Source organism: Salmo salar, chromosome ssa01, assembly GCF_905237065.1.
Source record: "Salmo salar chromosome ssa01, Ssal_v3.1, whole genome shotgun sequence".
Classification (NCBI taxonomy): Eukaryota; Metazoa; Chordata; class Actinopteri; order Salmoniformes; family Salmonidae; genus Salmo; species Salmo salar.
The window spans coordinates 97,301,472-97,313,541 of record NC_059442.1 but is presented as its reverse complement, the minus strand read 5'-3'; positions in this window follow the sequence as shown (position 1 = coordinate 97,313,541).

Sequence of the window (12,070 nt, the reverse complement as noted above, 5' to 3'; positions counted from 1 at the left end):
CTCTCTCTCTCTCTCTGACCCCCATCCTTCTCTCTCTCTCTCTCTCTCACCACCCCTCTCTCTCTCACCCCAATCCTTCTCTCTCTCTCTCTGTGCGGTGTGTCTGTCTCTAGCTTACACCACAGAGCATCGGCCCCCATTAACAACACCAGAAATGAGGAGGTAGAGGGCTGCTAATTGTAAAACTTGGACCCTGACAGTGGACCATATGGGAGGTGTTTATCCCCTTTGAAAGTCATGCTAACCATCACTTACATGATTAGGAAAATATTCTGTTTTTGTAGGATGCCACCTTTCCAACAATTCAGTTTGTCAAATTTCTGCCTTGCTAGAGCTGCCCCGGTCAGCTATAAGTGCTGTTATTGTGAAGTGGAAGCGTCTAGGAGCAACAACGGCTCAGCCGTGAAGTGGTAGGCCACACAAGCTCACAGAACGGGACCGCAGAGTGCTGAAGCTCGTAGCGCGTAACAATCGTCTCTCCTCGGTTGCAGCACTCACTAGCGAGTTCCAAACTGCCTCTGGAAGCAACGTCAGCACTGGAGCTGTTTGTCAGGAGCTCCATGAAATGGGTTTCCATGGCCGAGCGGCCGCACACAAACCTAAGATCATTATGCTCAATTCCAAGCGTCGGCTGGAGTGGTGTAAAGATTGCTGCAATTGGACTGGTGCAGTGGAAACGGGTTCTCTGGAGTGATTTATCATGCATCACCATTTGGTTTGGCAGATGCCAGGAACACGCTGCCTGCCTCAATGCATAGTGCCTACTGTAAAGTTTGGTGGAGGAGGAATAATGGTCTGGGGCTGTTTTTCATGGTTCGGGCTAGGCCCCTTAGTTCCAATGAAGGGGAATCTTAACACTACAGCATACAATGACATTATAGACGATGCTGTGCTTCCGACTTTGTGGCAACAGTTTAGGGAAGGCCCTTTCCTGATTCAGCATACAGAAATGGTTTGTTGAGATCGGTGTGGAAGAACTTGACTGGCCTGCACAGAGCCATGATCTCAACCCCATTCAACACCTTTGGGATGAATTGGAACGCTGACTGCGAGCCGGTCCTAACGCCAAACATGAGTCTTTAAGGATTTTCCAGGCCTTCCTCTGACACCACCTGATATAGATGCCCTGGATGGCAGGGAGCTCGGCCCCAGTGATGTACTGGGCTGTCCTCACAACCCTCTGTAGCGCCATGAGATCGAAGGCGGTGCTATTGCCATACCAAGCCGCAATGCAGCCAGTCAAGATGCTCTCAATGATACAGCTGTAGAACTTTTTGAGGATTTGAGGGACCTATGCCAAACCTTTTCAACCTCCTCAGGGGGAAGAGGCGTTGTCTGTGCTCGTGTGTGTGGACCGTTTTAAGTCCTCAGTGATTTGGATACCGAGGAACATAAAGCTCTTGACCCGCTCCTCTACGGCCCCGTCGATGTGGATGGGGGCGTGCTCACCCTCCCTGCCACACCCCTTCCTGTAGTTCGCAATCAGCAAATTGGAGTGGGTCTAGGGTGTCTGGGATGATGGAAATGATGTGTACCATAATCAGCCTCTCAAAGCACATCATGATTACAGATGTGAGTGCTACAGGGTGGTAGTCATTGTGATATGAAGCCATAGAGGTCTTAGGAACAGAAATCTCAGTACCTCTCTCCCTCATATATAGACAGACAAGAGAGATACTGACATCTGTATAGACAGACAGGAGAGCTATTACTGACACCTGTATAGACAGACAGGAGAGCTATTACTGACACCTGTATAGACAGACAGGAGAGGTATTACTGACATCTGTATAGACAGACAGGAGAGGTATTACTGACACCTGTATAGACAGACAGGAGAGGTATTACTGACACCTGTATAGACAGACAGGAGAGGTATTACTGACACCTGTATAGACAGACAGGAGAGGTATTACTGACACTTGTATAGACAGACAGGAGAGGTATTACTGACACCTGTATAGACAGACAGGAGAGTTTTACTGACACCTGTATAGACAGACAGGAGAGGTATTACTGACACCTGTATAGACAGACAGGAGAGATTACTGATACCTGTATAGACAGACAGGAGAGATACTGACACCTGTATAGACAGACAGGAGAGGTATTACTGACACCTGTATAGACAGACAGGAGAGGTATTACTGACATCTGTATAGACAGACAGGAGAGGTATTACTGACATCTGTATAGACAGACAGGAGAGTTACTGACACCTGTATAGACAGACAGGAGAGATACTGACACCTGTATAGACAGACAGGAGAGGTATTACTGACACCTGTATAGACAGACAGGAGAGGTATTACTGACACCTGTATAGACAGACAGGAGAGGTATTACTGACACCTGTATAGACAGACAGGAGAGATACTGACACCTGTATAGACAGACAGGAGAGATACTGACACCTGTATAGTCAGACAGGAGAGGTATTACTGACACCTGTATAGACAGACAGGAGAGGTATTACTGACACCTGTATAGACAGACAGGAGAGATATTACTGACATCTGAATAGACAGACAGGAGAGATACTGACACCTGTATAGACAGACAGGAGAGGTATTACTGGCACCTGTATAGACAGACAGGAGAGGTATTACTGACACCTGTATAGACAGACAGGAGAGGTATTACTGACACCTGTATAGACAGACAGGAGAGGTATTACTGACACCTGTATAGACAGACAGGAGAGGTATTACTGACACCTGTATAGACAGACAAGAGAGGTATTACTGACATCTGAATAGACAGACAGGAGAGATACTGACACCTGTATAGACAGACAGGAGAGGTATTACTGACACCTGTATAGACAGACAGGAGATGTATTACTGACACCTGTATAGACAGACAGGAGAGGTATTACTGACATCTGTATAGACAGACAGGAGAGATACTGACACCTGTATAGACAGACAGGAGAGATATTACTGACACCTGTATAGACAGACAGGAGAGGTATTACTGACGTCTGAATAGACAGACAGGAGAGGTATTACTGACACCTGTATAGACAGACAGGAGAGAAACTGGCATCTGTATAGACAGACAGGAGAGGTATAACTGACATCTGAATAGACAGACAGGAGAGATACTGACACCTGTATAGACAGACAGGAGAGGTATTACTGACACCTGTATAGACAGACAGGAGAGGTATTACTGACATCTGAATAGACAGACAGGAGAGATACTGACACCTGTATAGACAGACAGGAGAGATACTGACATCTGTATAGACAGACAGGAGAGGTATTACTGACATCTGTATAGACAGACAGGAGAGATTCTGACATCTGTATAGACAGACAGGAGAGATTCTGACACCTGTATAGACAGACAGGAGAGATTCTGACATCTGTATAGACAGACAGGAGAGTATTACTGACACCTGTATAGACAGACAGGAGAGGTATTACTGACACCTGTATAGACAGACAGGAGAGATTACTGACACCTGTATAGACAGACAGGAGAGATTACTGACACCTGTATAGACAGACAGGAGAGTATTACTGACACCTGTATAGACAGACAGGAGAGGTATTACTGACACCTGTATAGACAGACAGGAGAGGTATTACTGACACCTGTATAGACAGACAGGAGAGATACTGACACCTGTATAGACAGACAGGAGAGATACTGACACCTGTATAGACAGACAGGAGAGATACTGACACCTGTATAGACAGACAGGAGAGGTATTACTGACACCTGTATAGACAGACAGGAGAGGTATTACTGACACCTGTATAGACAGACAGGAGAGATATACTGACACCTGTATAGACAGACAGGAGAGATACTGACACCTGTATAGACAGACAGGAGAGGTATTACTGACACCTGTATAGACAGACAGGAGAGGTATTACTGACACCTGTATAGACAGACAGGAGAGGTATTACTGACACCTGTATAGACAGACAGGAGAGGTATTACTGACACCTGTATAGACAGACAGGAGAGGTATTACTGACATCTGTATAGACAGACAGGAGAGATACTGACACCTGTATAGACAGACAGGAGAGGTATTACTGACACCTGTATAGACAGACAGGAGAGGTATTACTGACACCTGTATAGACAGACAGGAGAGGTATTACTGACACCTGTATAGACAGACAGGAGAGATTACTGACACCTGTATAGACAGACAGGAGAGGTATTACTGACACCTGTATAGACAGACAGGAGAGGTATTACTGACACCTGTATAGACAGACAGGAGAGGTATTACTGACACCTGTATAGACAGACAGGAGAGGTATTACTGACACCTGTATAGACAGACAGGAGAGGTATTACTGACATCTGTATAGACAGACAGGAGAGATTACTGACACCTGTATAGACAGACAGGAGAGATACTGACACCTGTATAGACAGACAGGAGAGATACTGACACCTGTATAGACAGACAGGAGAGGTATTACTGACACCTGTATAGACAGACAGGAGAGGTATTACTGACACCTGTATAGACAGACAGGAGAGATTACTGACATCTGTATAGACAGACAGGAGAGGTATTACTGACACCTGTATAGACAGACAGGAGAGTATTACTGACACCTGTATAGACAGACAGGAGAGATTACTGACACCTGTATAGACAGACAGGAGAGGTATTACTGACACCTGTATAGACAGACAGGAGAGGTATTACTGACACCTGTATAGACAGACAGGAGAGGTATTACTGACACCTGTATAGACAGACAGGAGAGATACTGACACCTGTATAGACAGACAGGAGAGATACTGACACCTGTATAGACAGACAGGAGAGGTATTACTGACACCTGTATAGACAGACAGGAGAGGTATTACTGACACCTGTATAGACAGACAGGAGAGATACTGACATCTGTATAGACAGACAGGAGAGGATTACTGACACCTGTATAGACAGACAGGAGAGGTATTACTGACACCTGTATAGACAGACAGGAGAGGTATTACTGACACCTGTATAGACAGACAGGAGAGGTATTACTGACACCTGTATAGACAGACAGGAGAGATACTGACACCTGTATAGACAGACAGGAGAGGTATTACTGACACCTGTATAGACAGACAGGAGAGGATTACTGACACCTGTATAGACAGACAGGAGAGGTATTACTGACACCTGTATAGACAGACAGGAGAGGTATTACTGACACCTGTATAGACAGACAGGAGAGGTATTACTGACACCTGTATAGACAGACAGGAGAGGTATTACTGACACCTGTATAGACAGACAGGAGAGGTATTACTGACACCTGTATAGACAGACAGGAGAGATTACTGACACCTGTATAGACAGACAGGAGAGGTATTACTGACACCTGTATAGACAGACAGGAGAGGTATTACTGACACCTGTATAGACAGACAGGAGAGATTACTGACACCTGTATAGACAGACAGGAGAGGTATTACTGACACCTGTATAGACAGACAGGAGAGGTATTACTGACACCTGTATAGACAGACAGGAGAGGTATTACTGACACCTGTATAGACAGACAGGAGAGGTATTACTGACACCTGTATAGACAGACAGGAGAGATACTGACACCTGTATAGACAGACAGGAGAGGTATTACTGACACCTGTATAGACAGACAGGAGAGGTATTACTGACACCTGTATAGACAGACAGGAGAGGTATTACTGACACCTGTATAGACAGACAGGAGAGGTATTACTGACACCTGTATAGACAGACAGGAGAGGTATTACTGACACCTGTATAGACAGACAGGAGAGGTATTACTGACACCTGTATAGACAGACAGGAGAGGTATTACTGACACCTGTATAGACAGACAGGAGAGGTATTACTGACACCTGTATAGACAGACAGGAGAGGTATTACTGACACCTGTATAGACAGACAGGAGAGGTATTACTGACACCTGTATAGACAGACAGGAGAGGATTACTGACACCTGTATAGACAGACAGGAGAGGTATTACTGACACCTGTATAGACAGACAGGAGAGGTATTACTGACATCTGAATAGACAGACAGGAGAGATACTGACACCTGTATAGACAGACAGGAGAGATACTGACACCTGTATAGACAGACAGGAGAGATACTGACACCTGTATAGTCAGACAGGAGAGGTATTACTGACACCTGTATAGACAGACAGGAGAGGTATTACTGACACCTGTATAGACAGACAGGAGAGATATTACTGACATCTGAATAGACAGACAGGAGAGATACTGACACCTGTATAGACAGACAGGAGAGGTATTACTGGCACCTGTATAGACAGACAGGAGAGGTATTACTGACACCTGTATAGACAGACAGGAGAGGTATTACTGACACCTGTATAGACAGACAGGAGAGGTATTACTGACACCTGTATAGACAGACAGGAGAGGTATTACTGACACCTGTATAGACAGACAGGAGAGATACTGACACCTGTATAGACAGACAGGAGAGATACTGACACCTGTATAGACAGACAGGAGAGGTATTACTGACACCTGTATAGACAGACAGGAGAGGTATTACTGACACCTGTATAGACAGACAGGAGAGATTACTGACATCTGTATAGACAGACAGGAGAGATTACTGACACCTGTATAGACAGACAGGAGAGGTATTACTGACACCTGTATAGACAGACAGGAGAGGTATTACTGACACCTGTATAGACAGACAGGAGAGGTATTACTGACACCTGTATAGACAGACAGGAGAGATTACTGACACCTGTATAGACAGACAGGAGAGGTATTACTGACACCTGTATAGACAGACAGGAGAGATACTGACACCTGTATAGACAGACAGGAGAGGTATTACTGACACCTGTATAGACAGACAGGAGAGGTATTACTGACACCTGTATAGACAGACAGGAGAGATTACTGACACCTGTATAGACAGACAGGAGAGGTATTACTGACACCTGTATAGACAGACAGGAGAGGTATTACTGACACCTGTATAGACAGACAGGAGAGATTACTGACACCTGTATAGACAGACAGGAGAGGTATTACTGACACCTGTATAGACAGACAGGAGAGGTATTACTGACACCTGTATAGACAGACAGGAGAGATTACTGACACCTGTATAGACAGACAGGAGAGATTACTGACACCTGTATAGACAGACAGGAGAGGTATTACTGACACCTGTATAGACAGACAGGAGAGGTATTACTGACACCTGTATAGACAGACAGGAGAGGTATTACTGACACCTGTATAGACAGACAGGAGAGATACTGACACCTGTATAGACAGACAGGAGAGGTATTACTGACACCTGTATAGACAGACAGGAGAGGTATTACTGACACCTGTATAGACAGACAGGAGAGGTATTACTGACACCTGTATAGACAGACAGGAGAGGTATTACTGACACCTGTATAGACAGACAGGAGAGATTACTGACACCTGTATAGACAGACAGGAGAGATTACTGACACCTGTATAGACAGACAGGAGAGGTATTACTGACACCTGTATAGACAGACAGGAGAGGTATTACTGACACCTGTATAGACAGACAGGAGAGGTATTACTGACACCTGTATAGACAGACAGGAGAGGTATTACTGACACCTGTATAGACAGACAGGAGAGATTACTGACACCTGTATAGACAGACAGGAGAGGTATTACTGACACCTGTATAGACAGACAGGAGAGGTATTACTGACACCTGTATAGACAGACAGGAGAGGTATTACTGACACCTGTATAGACAGACAGGAGAGATATTACTGACACCTGTATAGACAGACAGGAGAGGTATTACTGACACCTGTATAGACAGACAGGAGAGGTATTACTGACATCTGAATAGACAGACAGGAGAGATACTGACACCTGTATAGACAGACAGGAGAGATACTGACACCTGTATAGACAGACAGGAGAGGTATTACTGACACCTGTATAGACAGACAGGAGAGGTATTACTGACACCTGTATAGACAGACAGGAGAGATACTGACATCTGTATAGACAGACAGGAGAGATTCTGACACCTGTATAGACAGACAGGAGAGGTATTACTGACACCTGTATAGACAGACAGGAGAGTATTACTGACACCTGTATAGACAGACAGGAGAGGTATTACTGACACCTGTATAGACAGACAGGAGAGATACTGACACCTGTATAGACAGACAGGAGAGGTATTACTGACACCTGTATAGACAGACAGGAGAGATACTGACACCTGTATAGACAGACAGGAGAGGTATTACTGACACCTGTATAGACAGACAGGAGAGGTATTACTGACACCTGTATAGACAGACAGGAGAGGTATTACTGACACCTGTATAGACAGACAGGAGAGGTATTACTGACACCTGTATAGACAGACAGGAGAGATACTGACACCTGTATAGACAGACAGGAGAGATACTGACACCTGTATAGACAGACAGGAGAGATACTGACACCTGTATAGACAGACAGGAGAGGTATTACTGACATCTGTATAGACAGACAGGAGAGGTATTACTGACACCTGTATAGACAGACAGGAGAGGTATTACTGACACCTGTATAGACAGACAGGAGAGATACTGACACCTGTATAGACAGACAGGAGAGGTATTACTGACACCTGTATAGACAGACAGGAGAGGTATTACTGACACCTGTATAGACAGACAGGAGAGGATTACTGACACCTGTATAGACAGACAGGAGAGGTATTACTGACACCTGTATAGACAGACAGGAGAGGTATTACTGACACCTGTATAGACAGACAGGAGAGGTATTACTGACACCTGTATAGACAGACAGGAGAGGTATTACTGACATCTGTATAGACAGACAGGAGAGGTATTACTGACACCTGTATAGACAGACAGGAGAGTATTACTGACACCTGTATAGACAGACAGGAGAGATACTGACACCTGTATAGACAGACAGGAGAGATTCTGACACCTGTATAGACAGACAGGAGAGATTACTGACACCTGTATAGACAGACAGGAGAGGTATTACTGACACCTGTATAGACAGACAGGAGAGGTATTACTGACATCTGTATAGACAGACAGGAGAGATACTGACACCTGTATAGACAGACAGGAGAGATACTGACATCTGTATAGACAGACAGGAGAGGTATTACTGACACCTGTATAGACAGACAGGAGAGGTATTACTGACACCTGTATAGACAGACAGGAGAGATATTACTGACATCTGAATAGACAGACAGGAGAGGTATTACTGACACCTGTATAGACAGACAAGAGAGGTATTACTGACATCTGAATAGACAGACAGGAGAGATACTGACACCTGTATAGACAGACAGGAGAGATATTACTGACACCTGTATAGACAGACAGGAGAGTTATTACTGACACCTGTATAGACAGACAGGAGAGATACTACCCCTGTATAGACAGACAGGTGAGGTATTACTGACACCTGTATAGACAGACAGGAGAGGTATTACTGACATCTGTATAGACAGACAGGAGAGGTATTACTGACACCTGTATAGACAGACAGGAGAGGTATTACTGACATCTGTATAGACAGACAGGAGAGGTATTACTGACACCTGTATAGACAGACAGGAGAGGTATTACTGACACCTGTATAGACAGACAGGAGAGATACTGACACCTGTATAGACAGACAGGTGAGGTATTACTGACACCTGTATAGACAGACAGGAGAGGTATTACTGACACCTGTATAGACAGACAGGAGAGGTATTACTGACACCTGTATAGACAGACAGGAGAGGTATTACTGACATCTGTATAGACAGACAGGAGAGGTATTACTGACACCTGTATAGACAGACAGGAGAGGTATTACTGACACCTGTATAGACAGACAGGAGAGGTATTACTGACACCTGTATAGACAGACAGGAGAGGTATTACTGACACCTGTATAGACAGACAGGAGAGGTATTACTGACACCTGTATAGACAGACAGGAGAGATTACTGACACCTGTATAGACAGACAGGAGAGGTATTACTGACACCTGTATAGACAGACAGGAGAGATTACTGACACCTGTATAGACAGACAGGAGAGGTATTACTGACACCTGTATAGACAGACAGGAGAGATTACTGACACCTGTATAGACAGACAGGAGAGGTATTACTGACACCTGTATAGACAGACAGGAGAGATTACTGACACCTGTATAGACAGACAGGAGAGATACTGACACCTGTATAGACAGACAGGAGAGATACTGACACCTGTATAGACAGACAGGAGAGGTATTACTGACACCTGTATAGACAGACAGGAGAGGTATTACTGACACCTGTATAGACAGACAGGAGAGATACTGACACCTGTATAGACAGACAGGAGAGATACTGACACCTGTATAGACAGACAGGAGAGGTATTACTGACACCTGTATAGACAGACAGGAGAGGTATTACTGACACCTGTATAGACAGACAGGAGAGATACTGACATCTGTATAGACAGACAGGTGAGACACTGACTCCTGTATAGACAGACAGGAGAGGTATTACTGACACCTGTATAGACAGACAGGAGAGATTACTGACACCTGTATAGACAGACAGGAGAGGTATTACTGACACCTGTATAGACAGACAGGAGAGGTATTACTGACACCTGTATAGACAGACAGGAGAGGTATTACTGACACCTGTATAGACAGACAGGAGAGGTATTACTGACACCTGTATAGACAGACAGGAGAGGTATTACTGACACCTGTATAGACAGACAGGAGAGGTATTACTGACACCTGTATAGACAGACAGGAGAGGTATTACTGACACCTGTATAGACAGACAGGAGAGGTATTACTGACACCTGTATAGACAGACAGGAGAGATATTACTGACACCTGTATAGACAGACAGGAGAGGTATTACTGACACCTGTATAGACAGACAGGAGAGGTATTACTGACACCTGTATAGACAGACAGGAGAGGTATTACTGACACCTGTATAGACAGACAGGAGAGGTATTACTGACACCTGTATAGACAGACAGGAGAGATACTGACACCTGTATAGACAGACAGGAGAGGTATTACTGACACCTGTATAGACAGACAGGAGAGGTATTACTGACACCTGTATAGACAGACAGGAGAGGTATTACTGACACCTGTATAGACAGACAGGAGAGGTATTACTGACACCTGTATAGACAGACAGGAGAGGTATTACTGACATCTGAATAGACAGACAGGAGAGATACTGACACCTGTATAGACAGACAGGAGAGGTATTACTGACATCTGTATAGACAGACAGGAGAGGTATTACTGACATCTGTATAGACAGACAGGAGAGTATTACTGACACCTGTATAGACAGACAGGAGAGGTATTACTGACACCTGTATAGACAGACAGGAGAGGTATTACTGACACCTGTATAGACAGACAGGAGAGGATTACTGACACCTGTATAGACAGACAGGAGAGGTATTACTGACACCTGTATAGACAGACAGGAGAGGTATTACTGACACCTGTATAGACAGACAGGAGAGGTATTACTGACACCTGTATAGACAGACAGGAGAGGTATTACTGACACCTGTATAGACAGACAGGAGAGGTATTACTGACACCTGTATAGACAGACAGGAGAGGTATTACTGACACCTGTATAGACAGACAGGAGAGATTACTGACACCTGTATAGACAGACAGGAGAGGTATTACTGACACCTGTATAGACAGACAGGAGAGGTATTACTGACACCTGTATAGACAGACAGGAGAGATTACTGACACCTGTATAGACAGACAGGAGAGTATTACTGACACCTGTATAGACAGACAGGAGAGGTATTACTGACACCTGTATAGACAGACAGGAGAGGTATTACTGACACCTGTATAGACAGACAGGAGAGATACTGACACCTGTATAGACAGACAGGAGAGATAACTGACATCTGTATAGACAGACAGGAGAGGTATTACTGACACCTGTATAGACAGACAGGAGAGGTATTACTGACACCTGTATAGACAGACAGGAGAGATACTGACATC